General features: G+C 52.0%; 2 long non-coding RNA genes across 2 annotated transcripts in view; both read right to left on the reverse strand.

Moving 5' to 3' along the window:
• The window catches only part of LOC139799717 (uncharacterized), a 328,047-nt gene extending 321,378 nt beyond the window's left edge, over positions 1–6,669 (reverse strand). Inside the window, exons 1-2 of the long non-coding RNA XR_011727430.1 lie at positions 6,417–6,669; positions 2,576–2,748 (exon numbers count right to left, since the gene is read on the reverse strand). This is a non-coding gene — a long non-coding RNA (uncharacterized lncRNA). The remainder of the gene's footprint in view (positions 1–2,575; positions 2,749–6,416) is intronic.
• Positions 6,670–11,631: 4,962 nt separating this feature from the next.
• On the reverse strand, positions 11,632–13,752 carry LOC139799701 (uncharacterized). The gene is made up of 2 exons (XR_011727426.1): positions 13,603–13,752; positions 11,632–12,076 (listed from the first exon to the last, which is right to left on the reverse strand). It is a non-coding gene; the product is annotated as an uncharacterized lncRNA (long non-coding RNA).
• Positions 13,753–16,251: the final 2,499 nt, after the last annotated feature.

The raw sequence follows: 16,251 nt of genomic DNA on the forward strand, positions 1-16,251 counted from the left end.
TGCGAGAAAGGAGAGAAAGAGAGAAAGGAGAGAAAGAGAAAGAGAGAAAGGAGAGAAAGAGAGAAAGGAGAGAAAGAGAAAGAGAGAAAGGAGAGAAAGAAAGAGAGAAAGAGAAAGAGAGAAAGGAGAGAAAGAGAGAAAGGAGAAAGAGAAAGAGAGAAAGGAGAGAAAGAGAAAAGAGGGAAAGGAGAGAAAGAGAGAAAGGAGAGAAAGAGAAAGAGAGGAAGGAGAGAAAGAGAAAGAGAGAAAGGAGAGAAAGAAGAGAAAGGAGAAAGAGAGAAAGGAGAGAAAGAGAAAGAGAGAAAGGAGAGAAAGAGAAAGAGAGAAAGGAGAGAAAGAGAGAAAGGAGAGAAAGAGAAAGAGAAAGAGAGAAAGGAGAGAAAGAGAAAGAGAGAAAGGAGAGAAAGAAGAGAAAGGAGAAAGAGAGAAAGGAGAGAAAGAGAAAGAGAGAAAGAGAAAGAGAGAAAGAGAAAGAGAGAAAGAGAAAGAGAGAAAGAGAAAGAGAGAAAGGAGAGAAAGAAAGAGAGAAAGGAGAGAAAGAAAAAGAAAGAGAGAAAGAAAGCGAGAAAGGAGAGAAGAAAGCGAGAAAGGAAGAGAAAGAGAGAAAGGAGAGAAGAGAGAAAGAGAGAAAGGAGAGAAAGAGAAAGAGAGAAAGAGAAAGAGAGAAAGGAGAGAAAGAGAGAAAGGAGAGAAGAAAGAGAGAAAGAGAAAGAGAGAAAGGAGAGAAAGAGAGAAAGGAGAGAAAGAGAGAAAGGAGAGAAAGAGAAAGAGAGAAAGGAGGAAAGAGAAAGAGAGAAAGGAGAGAAAGAAGAGAAAGGAGAAAGAGAGAAAGGAGAGAAAGAGAAAGAGAGAAAGCAGAGAAAGAGAAAGAGAGAAAGCAGAGAAAGAGAAAGAGAGAAAGAGAGAAAGAGGAAGGAGAGAAAGAAGAGAAAGAGAGAGAGAAAGGAGAGAAAGAGAAAGAGAAAGAGAAAGAGAAAGAGAAAGAGAAAGAGAAAGAGAAAGAGAAAGAGAGAAAGCAGAGAGAGAAAGAGAGAAAGGAGAGAAAGGAGAGAAAGAGAGAAAGGAGAGAAAGAGAGAAAGGAGAGAAGAGAAAGAGAGAAAGAAAGAGAGAAAGAGAAAGAGAGAAAGGAGAAAAGAGAAAGAGAGAAAGAGAGAAAGGAGAGAAAGAGAGAAAGCAGAGAAAGAGAAGGAGAGAAAGGAGAGAAAGAGAGAAAGGAGAGAAAGAAAGAGAGAAAGGAGAGAAAGAAAGAGAGAAAGGAGAGAAAGAGAGAAAGAGAAAGAGAGAAAGGAGAGAAAGAGAAAGAGAGAAAGGAGAGAAAGAGAGAAAGAGAAAGAAAAGAGAAAGAGAGAAAGGAGAGAAAGAAAGAGAGAAAGGAGAGAAAGAGAAAGAGAGAAAGGAGAGAAGAAAGAGAAAGGAGAGAAAGAGAAAGAGAAAGGAGAGAAAGAGAAAGAAAGAAAAAGAGAAAGAGAAAGAGAAAGAGAGTAAAGGAGAAAGGAGAGATAGAGAGGGGAGATAGAGATAGAGAGAAAGGAGAGAGAGAGAGAAGGAAAGAGAAAGAGAGAAAGGACAGAAAGAAAGGAGATATAGAGAAAGAGTTGAGAGAAAGGAGAAAGAAAGAGAAAGAGAAAGGACAGAAAGAGAGAAAGGGGAGAAAGAGAACGAGAGAAAGGAGAGATAGAGAAAGAGAGAAAGAGAGAGAAAGGAGAAGGAGCGAAAGAGAAAAGAGAAAGAGGAAGAGAAAGAGGAAGGAGACAAAGAAGAAATGAGAGAAAGAAAGAGATAGGAGGGAAAGGAAATATAGGGGAGAAAGGGGGGAAAAAGGGCAGGAAGTGGAGAAAGAGATAAAGAGACAGCAGAAAAGAGGAAGAGAGGAGGAGAGAAAGGGAGAGAAAGAGAAAATGAGAGAGAAGAAAGCAGAGAGAGACACGAAGCAGACTGAGAAAAACAGAGAATGGGAGAAAGCAGAAAGAAAATAGAGAACAGAAAGATCAGAGAGTGAGAGCAGTGAGAGAGGATGTAGAGATATGAAAAGAGAGAAAGAGAGAGCTAGAAAGAGAATGAGAGAGAGACAGAAATAAAGAGAGGAAGACAGAGATAAAGAGAGAGGAAACAGAGAGAAAGAGAAGATTCAGAGAGAGTGAGAGGAAGCAATGAGGAAGGAACCAGACAGAGAGGAAGAAGAGAGAGAGAAAGAGAGAGAGAGAGCATGGAGAGTGAAAGCACAGATCTGATGAGAAAGAGAGTGAGAAGGAGAGAATGAGAGATTAAGATAAAGACAGAAAGAGAGAGAGGGAGCAGAGAGGAAGAGAATGGAGAGAGAGAGAAAAAGGAGAGATCAGGAAGAGAGAGAAAGAACAGATATGATGACAGAGAAAGAGAGAGAACAGGAACAGAGAGAGAAGAGAGACGAAGCAGAGAGAGAGGAAGCAGAGAGGTAAATCAGAAAAAGAAAGAGCAGAGAAACAGGAAGCCGAGAGAGAGGAAGCAGAGAGGTAAATCAGAGTGAAAAGAGAAAGAAAGCAGTGCAGAAAGCAGAGAGCTCTATGTGCTGTGTGAGAAATCACATCAACTCACCCACACAAAGATGATAAAGTGCTCCAAGGAGGTGTTGAGCTGGGGCTCCTCCTGCAGCTGCACCATGGAGTCCGTGTGCTGGGGGCAGATGTGGGCACAGACACAGAAGAGCTGCTTCAGGGGGGGGCTTGGGCACTGCCGTGGAGTTCCTGGGAAAGGGACTCTGCTGGGGCCTGGAAGGAACAGAAATGGGAACTGTTGAGGAACAATTTGTATTTTCATTTCTCCTGACTCCTCCTTCTCTCCCTCTGCCCTCACACACAAGCACAGAATGTTTAGCTTGGAAGAGACCTCCAAGATCACCCACTCCAACCTTCCACTAACAACACACTCAACCCTAAACCATGTCATTAAGGACCAGGTCCAAATGCCTTTTCAATGCCTCCAGGGATGGTGACTCCAGCACTACCCTGGGCAGCCCATTCCAGTGCCTGACAATCCTCTCAGTGAAAAAATTCCTAACTTCCATCCTAAACCTCCCCTGGTGCAGCTTCCATCCATTCCCTCTGATCCTATCACAGTCACTAAGGAGCAGAGGCTGTTTCCCTCCTTGCTCCAACCTCCCTTGAGGCACTTGAAGAGAGCCATAAGGTCTCCTCTCACCTCCTCTTCTCCAGACCAAACACCCCCAGCTCCCTCAGCCTCTCCTCACAGCACTTGTGCTCCAGGCCCTTCATGACCTTTGTTGCCCTTCTCTGGACACCCTCCAGCACTTCTGTGTCCCTCCTACAGTGAGGTGCCCAGAACTGAACACAGGACTCAAGGTGTGGCCTCCCCAGAGCTGAGTACAGAGGGATGATCACCTCCCTGTTCCTGCTGGCCACTGAGTTCCCAACACAAGCCAGGATGCCATTGGCCTTCTTGGCCACCTGCACACACTGCTGACCCATGTTCAGTCGACTGCCAACCAACACCCCCAGCTCCCTTTCCAACTCACAGCTCTCTCACCACACTTCCCCAGCTCTGTAGCTCCCCAGGGGGTTGTTATGACGCAGGTGCCAGACCTGACATTTGGCCTCATTAAACCTCATCCAATTACCCTTGGCCCATCCGTCCAACCTGTCCAGGTCCTGCTCTAAGGCTCCTCTACCCTCCAGCAGATCCACACAGCCACCTAGTTTGCTGTCACCTGCAAATTTACTGAGGGTACACTCAGTCCCCTCATCCAAATCATGAGTGAAGATATTAAAGAGAAGAGGCCCCAGCACTGAACCCTGGGGGACACCACTCATGACCAGCTGCCAGCCAGATTTAGTCCCATTCACTACCACTCTTTCAGCCTGACCATCCACACAATTTTTTATCCAGTGCAGGGTACATTTATCCAAGCCAAACGCCCTAAGTTTCTGAAGAAGAATGCAGTGACAGACACTGATGGTACTCCAGATGCCCTGCTCCATACCCTGTCCTGGCACCGAGGTCACACTGACAGGTCTGGAGCTCCCCAGATCAGCCTTTCAGCCCTTCCTGTAGATGGGGGTTACATTTCCCAGTTCCCAATCAACTGGGACATCCTCAGTTTGCCAGGACTGTTGCTAAGTAATGGAGAGTGGCTTGGTGAGACACAAGGTGTTTGACTTCCCCAGAGACAATCCCACATCAGCCACAGCCCTTTGGGAGCCACCATCTCTCATCCACACGAGTTCATCAGTGCCAGCTCTGACTGTGACACCACAGGACGACACAACCCCCCCTCCCTGACAGCAAAATCCTCCCAAAGCGGCTGGAAAGAACCCACCACGTTTTGACTGTCCCCTCTGGAGTGACAACAACTGAACAGAAATGTTCCTGTTTCAACAGGAAAGGTCCCCAAACAGAGAAAGGAGAACTTGTCACCCAGGTGCTGCTGGGCACACGAGCAGGGCAGGAGGTTCCACAGCACCCAGGAAATTCTGCACCAGCCAGGCTGAGCCCTGCTGCCCCCAAACCCAAAGAGCCTCCAGCAACACCACAGCCCAGATGCCCTTCCCCTGGGCACAACCCCAGTGCAGAACCAGCTCCTCAGATTCATCTCCCCGTGGGGATTCACACCTCCTAAAAACAACACAGCCCCAAACCCACCCTTGATCTTTCTTTTTCACCTTCTGGGCCGCCCCCACCTTCTCCTACACAGCAGTTCCCCCCCTCAGCCACACACAGCTCCTGAAAGCCACCAGGAGGGTCCCATAAAGCCCCCTGGGGACAGCGCCCACCTTGTCTTTCAGACCAAAAGTGCTGCAGGAGGGTGGGGGGGGAGCAGCAGCACCCAGCAGACAACGAGCACAAAGTTCCCTTCCCTGCTTCACCCCGACCCCGAGGGCCACGTTACACACCCTGCACCCACCCCATCTGCTGGCAGCACCCTCCTCATCCTCACTCCTGGTTAGGACGTGGGACAAGTCCCCCCTGTCAGCCAGCACGCCAAGGGCTTCCTGCCAGCCTGGCACAGCAAGGCCACAGCCTGCCAGGAAAGTTTGGTCCCTCGGTGCCCTTCAGACAAACCATTTCTACCCCAGGGCCTTCAGCTGCCAAACCCAGAGAGCAGAGCAAGAGGAGGAAGGGCCCTCACACTGACACAGCATGAGCAGAGCTGGAAGGAACCTCTGCACATCACCCAGCCCAACTCTCCACTAAAGCAGCAGCAGCAGCAGCCCCTGGAGCACATCCCAAGGACTGGGGTTGCACTGGGTGACCTTTAGAAGTCCCTTCCGACCCAAATTACTCGACAGTTCCAAGATTCTTTGAATGCACTCAGGCAGGGGTTGAATTTCCCCACAGAAGGGGACTCCACGACCCCCCCGGGCAGCCTATGCCAGTGCCCTGGCACCCTCAGACTAATGATTTTCAGCTTTTTTCATATTTCAGTGCACCTTCCCTTGGTCCAGCTTGTGCTACTGAGGAGGATCTGGCTCCATCCTCCTTGCACCCACCCTCTAGGTACTTATAGACATCAATAAAGCAGCCTGGGTGACAGAATCACAGAATCATAGAATCGGCTGGGTTGGAAGGGACCTCAGAGCTCATCAAGTCCAACCCTTGATCCACTGCCACTGTGGTTCCCAGCCCATGGCACTCAGTGCCACATCCAGTCTCTTTTTCAATATCTCCAGGGATGGAGAATCCACCACTTCCCAGGGCAGCCCATTCCAATGCCTGATCACCCTCTTGGTAAAGAAATTCTTTCTAACGTCCAACCTAAACAAACATGTAAACAAACATGGAGACATAAACAAGGCAGCACCGTGACCACATCCTCCAGCTCCTCCACAGCAGGAGACTCCACAACCTCCCTGGCACCCTCAGAGCAATGAATTTTAACTTTTCCCTATTTCAATGGACCTTCCCTTGGTCCAGCTTGTGCTGCGGAGGAGGATCTGGCCCCACCCTCCTTGCACCCACCTTCTAGAAGCTTAGAGACATACACAAGGTAGCCTGGGGTTACCAATGGGCACTGTGACCATGTCCTCCAGCTCTGTCACCCAAAGCCCCTCCACATGGGCAAGTGATGGTGTCCCATGACACAGGGATCTCCTCCCTCCCCCGATCCCCCCGTTTCTGCCTGCACTGCCCAACGCCATGGGGCAGGGCCCACCAGGACCCCAGACGCCAACCCTCTGACACTCCGACCACCAGGTCATTAACACCACCGAGATCGCGGCCACCAAGCCGCCAACCCGCCGAGCTCCTGCCCCACACAGCACCCCAACCCACCAAGCCCCAGAACCCACGGAACCCCCAACCCACCCAGCCCCCTGCCCCACAAACCCAACTCCTACCCCCCTGCCCCAGGGATCCCCGCGCCCCACAGAACCCTCCTGCCCCCCCACAGCCAACCCCTGCCCCTCTGCGTCCCCCTCAGCACCCGGCAGACCCGCAGCAGCCGCCCGTCCAGCGCCGTCTGCTCCAAACCCGGCACCGCCGAACACTCCGCCGCCATCTTCCCGCAGCCCGGGAGAGTACTACCAGCGACACTTCCGGCAAGCGCCCAGAGCGGCCTCCACGGGGCGGAGACAGCCGGCGGGGCGCAGCGCCCCCTGGCGGTGGAGGACTGATCTGGAGGCCCTCCAGGCTCCTGGAATCGGAGGCGGATGGGGATCCCCGGACGCCTGGGTCCCTTTTTCCCGCGTTTTATTTTGGGGGGAGGAGGGTAAGAAACCGGGGAGAAGCAGCCGCAGGCCGGAACGCCCCCCAGCCTCCCCCCAGTAACCACCATCGAGCCCCAGGGGACCCTCTCGAGGTCCAGGTGCGCGTCCCAGGGACCCCCCGTCCTCACTGGGGGACACACTGAGCCCCCCAGGGACCCCCTGTCCTCGGTGGAGGGAACATCCTGTCCCCCAGGGAGGGACCCCCTGTCCTTGCTGGGAGGGACCCCGTGCCCCCAGTGCCCCTCCGCACTCTGCTGAGCACCCCACACCCCCCAGGGTCCCCCTTCCTGCCTGCTGGGCACCCCACACGCCCCACAGACCCCACCGCCCGGCTCCGTGGGTGCCCAGATCCCCCCGGGGACCCCCCTGCGGACCTCCTCACCCCTCACTTTGCCGTCGGGCTCTTTCGCCTCCACGGCCATGCCCAGCCCGGGGGTGGCTGCTGCTCCCACCCCAGGGGCACTCACACCTTCCCTCATCCTTCTGCCCCTTGCCTCTCCTGCCTCTCCTTTTTGGAGTCATTTCAACCAAATCCCGTAGGCAAAGCCCAAGTGCCGCTTCTCTGACCTCCTACCCGCTGGTTCTTTCCCAGCTGCACGGTGTGAATTCAGCCCATACAATCCTCCCTTTGACACCCGAGGGGATGCAGAGGACCAAGCAAAACTCCTCCTCTGCTCTTTCTTCCCCCCTGGGATCAATGACTGAGGCTCTGGCGGTAGCAATGAGACTTAAGTTTTATTTTGGCGAATAAAGGCAAAGCAAACAGCCCTGGGGGCCTGGGGAGTCTCCGCTCCGCTCGGACGCACGCAGTAAAGTTTAATCTTTTGGCTTCTATTCCCTACCTTAATACATATTCATAACTATCCCAACACATCTTCATGACCATTCTAGGAACAGGCTGGGCTATGTTTCTTAGTTCTGGGAAGAGGAGGCCTTCAAAGGCACATTCCTGCTTTATCTCTGAGGGGCTTTTTGACTCCCCCCGGTGCTGGCTGGATGCAGTCAGTGTCTGCCTCAGCCTGCCCTCTCCTTTTTAGGGTACAGGAACTGTGGGATGTCTGGTTTCTTGTTCCCCTAAGCCTTGTAGTTCCACAAGGAAAGGTTACACTTGTTGTATTGGTGTCATTTTAGAATCATTCTTTGGTTTTAGTATCACCAGAGAGTGAGTTTCATTTTTCCTGTTTCTAATTCAATGGGATCAGCAGATATTTGCATTCCTTGTATGACCCAATGGATGAACCTGATGAAGCAGGATATTAGACATGGGATGGTGAACAACCCCACAAATACTCCCAATATTACCATACCCACTTTGGGTAACAAATCATTATTAAACAATTGTCCCCACATCCCTTCTAGATTAATTCCATTCCAGGTCATGGAACTGGGACATGTGCAATTTTCTTCATTTCTCGTACAAGTTCATTTACAGCCTTTCCTTCACCATCAATTTCTAAACAACAATTGCTAAGATTGAATTTTCCACATACCCCTCCTTCTTGTGCCAGTAGATAATCCAGTGCTGAACAATTTTGATACAGTGCTGTTCTCATCTTCACATTTTGTTTTGCAATGAGTCCTAAAGCATCCCCCCTTTTATTTACAACAATTCCCACTACAGCTTGTAACCTAAAGATTCTATTAAGCGTGTAAATTGGGGTCCTATATCCCCGTGGCCCATCTTCAGCCCATGTGGCTGGATCAGAATATGCACTTATCCTTTCAGAAGGAATTTCATCCTTCCAGTGCCCTATTTTCAATTCACACCTAGGTCATCATTTTCTCAGTTCCTCAGCCTCTGCATATACTCGCACTCCAAGCCCTTCTCCTCTCCTTATGGGTAACAGGAAAAAACTGGGCCTGATTGGTCCCAAAACACAGGAGCCTGACCAATTCCTTGGCAAAAATCCATTTTGCTACCAATCCAATCCTGGCCTTCAGGGGCTGCCCATCCATTTAGAGTGTTGGTTCCACTGGTCCAATTTTGGAATGATTGAGCCATTTCCAAGGGGTTTCCCCATTTCATAGAATCATAGAATTGTCTGGGTTAGAAAGGACCTCTGAGATCATCAAGTCCAATCCTTGGATTTATCCCAATCCTTCCTCGTTTCATTCCAGAGGTCACCTCCCTCACATTCGAGGTTGCCCACTGGGCTGCCCTCCCCTCAATTGTGCCAGCAACTCCTTCCAATTATAGAAGCCTGTAAAACCCATGGTTGTTTCCTGTTACCCTTTTCAGGCTGTTTCCAGGTTCCAGGGTCAGCTATGTTACTCTCCATAGCTTCCCCAGGGCCATCTCTCCCCCTGATCAGTACCTCCACATACATAACAATCAGAATTTAGCAATATTTTCAGCCAGATTTACAAAAAGGTGGGGAGTCTCATCTCCTCTCACACACACCCAGTGCTGTTTCCTTGCCTTTATTCACCAAAATAAAACTTAAGTCTCATTGCTGCTACGAGAGACTCAGTCATTTATCACACCCCTCTGGTAAAAAGACTGCAAACACACAGACAATTTAGGGGGAGGGAGGGCTGGAAGCTTTTTTGCACCTTCCCCCTGAACCAAATCAGCCCCTGACACCTTCCATGGATGCACTGCCTGCTCCCTTGAAGTATTTCAGAGTAACTCTTGTCCTTTTTTAAAAATACCAACTGGAAGTGACCAGATCAGAGCACCACTGAACATCAGTATCTCTTTTTTTCCTTTTTGGTGTAATGAAAACTAAGGGAAGCAATGCTCAGGATTCGCCTCAAAAAAACATTTTGAGAGCTAACATTGCACCCCCAGGTGTTCCATACAACGAATAAATTCCTGTTTTGTAGAAATAACCTCAAGCTAAAGATCTGCAGCACCAGAATTTCCTTCTCTGTTCCTGGAGATGGGTTTGAAGGGGCGACTCTCAGAGTGAACCCCCCAAAGCCACCCATTTCCAGCCTGAAACGAGCTCTGTGTGCCAGCTGTGTACACCCTGTGCCTGAGACACAGTGCAGGGAGGCTGATGTGGCCATGGGAATCTGGGATGAAAGGAAAAGCAGCAGCACTTGATGCTTTCTGACATCCTCACCAGCACTTACTTTGCATGCAGCTCACTCCCCCACCTGAGAAAAAGGCACCAACTCGACTTAAAGAAAACCCAAAGTTAAGATGACAAGAGGTAATATTGCATTGCAGGGAAACCTTGCCTTAAATTCTTTCTTCTTTCTACAAGTTTTAAAAACTAAGTACATTTTACACAAAAGCTTATGGCATGTCTACATATTTTTATAAATCTAAACAACAGATTCTAGTCTAAAATGCCTTCTCATCATAACTGTTTTTTTTCTGAGGTAAAAACTCTTGGTCAGAAGCTGACACTTTGTTTCCCCAGAGCGAGAATTTCCTGGGCAGTATCAAACAACAGAACATTTCCAAAGGACTGAAGGAAAAACCAAAAGGGCTGCTGCAGTCTCCTCCTGTGGAGGCAATGAGGTGAAGAACTTTGCCACCACTCGGAGCCTGTCGGTAATTCCTGAATTCCCTTCCCAGCCTCCCCGCCAGGCTGAGCCCCGCTCCCCGGGCTGCATGGGCAGCGCTGCTCTGCCCGCAGGGACACTGCCTGAGCCTGGGAGTCCCTCCTGTGCTGGAAGCAGCTTTCCAGGCTCCAGTTCACACCCAGCTCAGAATTCAGGTTGTGCCTCAGGTCAATAAATTCACTTTTCTCACACGAAGCTCCACGGCTCTCCCCGCGCCTCGGCAGCCACGGCTTGAGCCCCTGGAGGTGCTTGAGAGCTTCAAGCCCTGGTGAAAGCTCTGGGGGAAAACCATCCCCCGGCTGAAGGAGGGGAGGTAGCCCATGACTTAAAAACGCTTTGACCATCTAGGAATGGGAATTGCTCAAGTTGTCCCCCTCTGCCTCCTGCCCCGTTTGTACCACGCGAAGCTCCACGGCTCTCCCCACGCCTCGACAGCCACGGCTTGAGGTCCCTGAGAGCACTTGAAAACCGGGTTAACGGTGCTGAGAGAGGAGCCCTTCTCTATGCTGAGCGCTCTTGTGCCCCCTGCCCGCTTCCCAGAGCTCTAAGTTCTTTCTCCTCTCGCTCCAAACAGGTCCCGCTTGGTCCCGCCCTGGGCTGGTTCTGGTTCGGGTCCGGGTGCGCCCCCCCGCGGCAGTGGCCGCTCTGCGCCGGAAGGGGGCGCTGCGGAGGAGACTGCGTGGGCGGGCAGGTGGTGCGGGGGCGTCTGTGGCCCCGCCCCCTGTCTCCGATTGGCTGCTCCCTGAGTGACCTTCGCGTGCGGATCCAGCGTCCGGTCGCGGGCGCGCGCCGGCCACTCTGTGTGTTCCTCTGTCTGTGCCTTTCTCCCGCCCCGGTTTTTGGGGTTTGGGAGTCCCAGGCACTTGTCTCTTGTCTTGAGACCCCCCTTCCCAAATTTTTTGGGAGGGGGGTCCGTCTCCCCGCGTTGTCCCCCTGTCTGTCCCTATGTTTTTACCCACTGCCACCATGGATGCTGCTGCTGCCGCCGCTGCGACACAGGTAAGTGCTGCGACTGACCCCTGGATGCTGCTGCTGCTGCGACGGATTCACCACGGATTCACCACTGATTTACCATTGATTTACTTGATTCACTGATTCACTGATTCAATTGCTGACTAATGGCTACTGGCGTGCGAGTGCGGGCGCGGTGCGGGCCTTCCCGAGTGAAGGGTAAGTATCATTCCCCCCCCCCCCGTCTCCCCTCGGTGCCCGCAGTGTTTCTCACTGGTTTTTTTCTGTTCTTCCTCCCCCCCGCAGCCGCTCCCGGGACCCGCGGAGCTTCCGCCGGCGAAGAGCCCCGAGTGACCGCGTCCCGCGGGAGGATCCCCCGCGCCTCCGCCAGCAGAGCCGTGGGCATTTCAGGTGGGGAAAAACCTCCCGACCGCAACCTCCCTGCCTCCCGCTGTGGGGGTTTCGCTCGGAGTTTTGCTCTCAGTCTGGCTCAGGTGTTTCTCCGCTCTTTGTTTCCCTGCTGTGAGTCCCAGGTGCGTGCGGGGCTGTGCGGGATCCCCCTGGAGTCGGAGGAGTCGGGAGAGAAGCGGCGGTGGAGCAGTGCGGGACGGTCGGTGAGGGGAGGGGAGGGCCGTGCGGGGATTGCGCTGGGGGGGAGCGGGGGGATGAGAGTTGTGTGCGTGAGAGTTTGTGAGTGCGTGTGTGTGTGTCGCGTGGCGAGGCCGTGTGCGGTTTGTGTCCCGTCCCGGCTCTGCGTTCAGCGCTTTCTCTCGTGTCCCCGCGGCTGCTCCGCTGCCCCCTGCCCGCCCCCGAGCTCTGGGGGTGGCAGCGCTGGGGGGGTCTGATCGCTGCCCGCAGCCCCTCGGGTGCGGAGCGGCAGCGCCGGGACCCGCGGGACGGGGGAAGGGCACTGGGGGGGTGCAGAGCACATTTGTGGGCCCTCTCCCCCTTTTTGCCACCTCTTCTCCCTTTGCTTCCCCCTATGCCCCCCTTTCCCTTTTGTCCTCGCCCCCTTTCCCGTTGCCCTTTTTTCCCCCCTCCCGTTGCCCTTTTTTCCCCCCTCCCGTTGCCCTTTTTTCCCCCCTCCCGTTGCCCTTTTTTCCCCCCTCCCGTTGCCCTTTTTTCCCCCCTCCCGTTGCCCTTTTTTCCCCCCTCCCGTTGCCCTTTTTTCCCCCCTCCCGTTGCCCTTTTTTCCCCCCTCCCGTTGCCCTTTTTTCCCCCCTCCCGTTGCCCTTTTTTCCCCCCTCCCGTTGCCCTTTTTTCCCCCCTCCCGTTGCCCTTTTTTCCCCCCTCCCGTTGCCCTTTTTTCCCCCCTCCCGTTGCCCTTTTTTCCCCCCTCCCGTTGCCCTTTTTGCCCCCCCCCCGTTCCCCTTTCTGCCCCCCCCGTTCCCCTTTTTGCCCCCCCCCGTTCCCCTTTTTGCCCCCCCCCGTTCCCCTTTTTGCCCCCCCCCGTTCCCCTTTTTGCCCCCCCCCCGTTCCCCTTTTTGCCCCCCCCCGTTCCCCTTTTTGCCCCCCCCCCGTTCCCCTTTTTGCCCCCCCCCGTTCCCCTTTTTGCCCCCCCCCGTTCCCCTTTTTGCCCCCCCCCGTTCCCCTTTTTGCCCCCCCCGTTCCCCTTTTTGCCCCCCCCCCCGTTCCCCTTTTTGCCCCCCCCCCCGTTGCCCTTTTTTCCCCCCCCCGTTGCCCTTTTTTCCCCCCCCCGTTGCCTTTTTTTCCCCCCCCCGTTGCCCTTTTTTCCCCCCCCCGTTGCCCTTTTTTCCCCCCCCGTTGCCCTTTTTTCCCCCCCCCGTTGCCCTTTTTTCCCCCCCCCGTTGCCCTTTTTTCCCCCCCCCGTTGCCCTTTTTTCCCCCCCCCGTTGCCCTTTTTTCCCCCCCCCCGTTGCCCTTTTTTCCCCCCCCCGTTGCCCTTTTTTCCCCCCCCCGTTGCCCTTTTTTCCCCCCCCCGTTGCCCTTTTTTCCCCCCCCCGTTGCCCTTTTTTCCCCCCCCCGTTGCCCTTTTTTCCCCCCCCCGTTGCCCTTTTTCCCCCCCCCCGTTGCCCTTTTTCCCCCCCCCGTTGCCCTTTTTTCCCCCCCCCGTTGCCCTTTTTTCCCCCCCCCGTTGCCCTTTTTTCCCCCCCCCGTTGCCCTTTTTCCCCCCCCCCGTTGCCCTTTTTCCCCCCCCCCGTTGCCCTTTTTCCCCCCCCCCGTTGCCCTTTTTCCCCCCCCCCGTTGCCCTTTTTCCCCCCCCCCGTTGCCCTTTTTCCCCCCCCCCGTTGCCCTTTTTCCCCCCCCCCCGTTGCCCTTTTTGCCCCCCCCCCGTTGCCCTTTTTGCCCCCCCCCCGTTGCCCTTTTTGCCCCCCCCTTTTCCTCTTGTTTCCCCCATTCCCCCTTTTTGCCTCCTTGTATCCCCCCCTTCTCCTTCCCACCCGGTTCAGTCCCACACTCAGAGATTGGGACTGACAAACATTGCTGGATGTGCAGATGGTGCCTCCCAAGCTCCTGGGGCAGCCCTGGGGAACTCAACCCCCTTGTGTGATGAGGGGATAAGGAGGAACCAGGAGAAATTCAAGTACAAATTCCTCCTCAGACACAAATTTCTTCTCCTTCCAGGTTCCGGTACCACGGGGCAGATGGCAACAACATCAGGAAGCCCAGGAACTGCTTGGCTCCCAAGTCCATGGATTCCTTGATGCCCTGGGTGCAGGAGCAGCTGGATGACCAAACCCTCCTCCCTGCCAAGGTCAGTGAGTGCTGCTGTGTGACACCAGGGGACACAGACACTGCCCCGAGGCTCCATCTGATCCCTCTCACACACCTGAAGGCCTCATCTCACATCTCACAGCCTTCAGGTGCACATTTCCTAAAGAATTTCAAGGCCTTTTTCTTTCTTTCTACTTTTTCCCCTTCTCTTTCTGCCTCTCCTTTCCCTCACTCTGCATTTTCTCCTCTTCTCTGCCTTTTTCTCTTTTTTTCTTCCCCTCTGCCTTTTTTTCTTCCCCTCTGCCTTTTTTTCCCTTTCCCTCTGCCTTTTTTTCCCTTTCCCTCTGCCTTTTTTTCCCTTTCCCTCTGCCTTTTTTTCCCTTTCCCTCTGCCTTTTTTTCTCTTTCCCTCTGCCTTTTTTTCTCTTTCCCTCTGCCTTTTTTTCCCTTTCCCTCTGCCTTTTTTTCCCTTTCCCTCTGCCTTTTTTTTCCTTTTCCTCTGCCTTTTTTTTCCCTTTTCCTCTGCCTTTTTTTTCCCTTTTCTTCTGCCTTTTTTTTCCCTTTTCCTCTGCCTTTTTTTTCCCTTTTCCTCTGCCTTTTTTTTCCCTTTTCCTCTGCCTTTTTTTCTCTTTCCCTCTGCCTTTTTTTCTCTTTCCCTCTGCCTTTTTTTCCCTTTCCCTCTGCCTTTTTTTCCCTTTCCCTCTGCCTTTTTTTCTCTTTCCCTCTGCCTTTTTTTCTCTTTCCCTCTGCCTTTTTTTCCCTTTCCCTCTGCCTTTTTTTCCCTTTCCCTCTGCCTTTTTTTCCCTTTCCCTCTGCCTTTTTTTCTCTTTCCCTCTGCCTTTTTTTCTCTTTCCCTCTGCCTTTTTTTCTCTTTCCCTCTGCCTTTTTTTCTCTTTCCCTCTGCCTTTTTTTCTCTTTCCCTCTGCCTTTTTTTCCCTTTTTCTCTGCCTTTTTTTCCCTTTTTCTCTGCCTTTTTTTCCCTTTTTCTCTGCCTTTTTTTCCCTTTTTCTCTGCCTTTTTTTCCCTTTTTCTCTGCCTTTTTTTCCCTTTTTCTCTGCCTTTTTTTCCCTTTCCCTCTGCCTTTTTCCTCTTTTCCCTCTGCCTTTTTTCTCTTTTCCCTCTGCCTTTTTTCTCTTTTCCCTCTGCCTTTTTTCTCTTTTCCCTCTGCCTTTTTTCTCTTTTCCCTCTGCCTTTTTTTCCCTTTTTCTCTGCCTTTTTTTCCCTTTCCCTCTGCCCTTTTTTCCCTTTCCCTCTGCCTTTTTTTCTCTTTCCCTCTGCCTTTTTTTCTCTTTCCCTCTGCCTTTTTTTCTCTTTCCCTCTGCCTTTTTTTCTCTTTCCCTCTGCCTTTTTTTCTCTTTCCCTCTGCCTTTTTTTCTCTTTCCCTCTGCCTTTTTTTCTCTTTCCCTCTGCCTTTTTTTCTCTTTCCCTCTGCCTTTTTTTCTCTTTCCCTCTGCCTTTTTTTCTCTTTCCCTCTGCCTTTTTTTCTCTTTCCCTCTGCCTTTTTTTCTCTTTCCCTCTGCCTTTTTTTCTCTTTCCCTCTGCCTTTTTTTCTCTTTCCCTCTGCCTTTTTTCTCTTTCCCCCTGCCTTTTTTCCCTTTTTCTCTGCCTTTTTTTCCCTTTTTCTCTGCCTTTTTTTCCCTTTTTCTCTGCCTTTTTTCCCCTTTTTCTCTGCCTTTTTTTCTCTTTCCTTCTGCCTTTTTTTCTCTTTCCCTCTGCCTTTTTCTCTTTCCCTCTGCCTTTTTCTCTTTCCCTCTGCCTTTTTCTCTTTCCCTCTGCCTTTTTCTCTTTCCCTCTGCCTTTTTTCTCTCTTTCCCTCTGCCTTTTTCTCTTTTCCCTCTGCCTTTTTTCTCTCTTTCCCTCTGCCTTTTCTCTGTTTCCCTCTGCCTTTTTTCTTTGTTTCCCTCTGCCTTTTTTCTCTGTTTCCCTCTGCCTTTTTTCTCTGTTTCCCTCTGCCTTTTTTCTCTGTTTCCCTCTGCCTTTTTTCTCTGTTTCCCTCTGCCTTTTTTCTCTTTTCCCTCTGCCTTTTTTCTCTGTTTCCCTCTGCCTTTTTTCTCTGTTTCCCTCTGCCTTTTTTCTCTTTTCCCTCTGCCTTTTTTTCTCTTTTCCCTCTGCCTTTTTTCTCTTTTCCCTCTGCCTTTTTTCTCTTTTCCCTGTGCCTTTTTTCTCTTTTCCCTGTGCCTTTTTTCTCTTTTCCCTCTGCCTTTTTTCTCTTTTCCCTCTGCCTTTTTTCTCTTTTCCCTCTGCCTTTTTTCTCTTTTCCCTCTGCCTTTTTTCTCTTTTCCCTCTGCCTTTTTTCTCTCCTTTTCTCTGCCTTTTCTCTCTTTCCCTCTGCCTTTTTTCTCTCTTTCCCTCTGCCTTTTTTCTCTCTTTCCCTCTGCCTTTTTCTCTGTTTTCCCTCTGCCTTTTTCTCT

This window comes from Heliangelus exortis, chromosome 9 (assembly GCF_036169615.1).
Source record: "Heliangelus exortis chromosome 9, bHelExo1.hap1, whole genome shotgun sequence".
NCBI classification, from domain to species: domain Eukaryota; kingdom Metazoa; phylum Chordata; class Aves; order Apodiformes; family Trochilidae; genus Heliangelus; species Heliangelus exortis.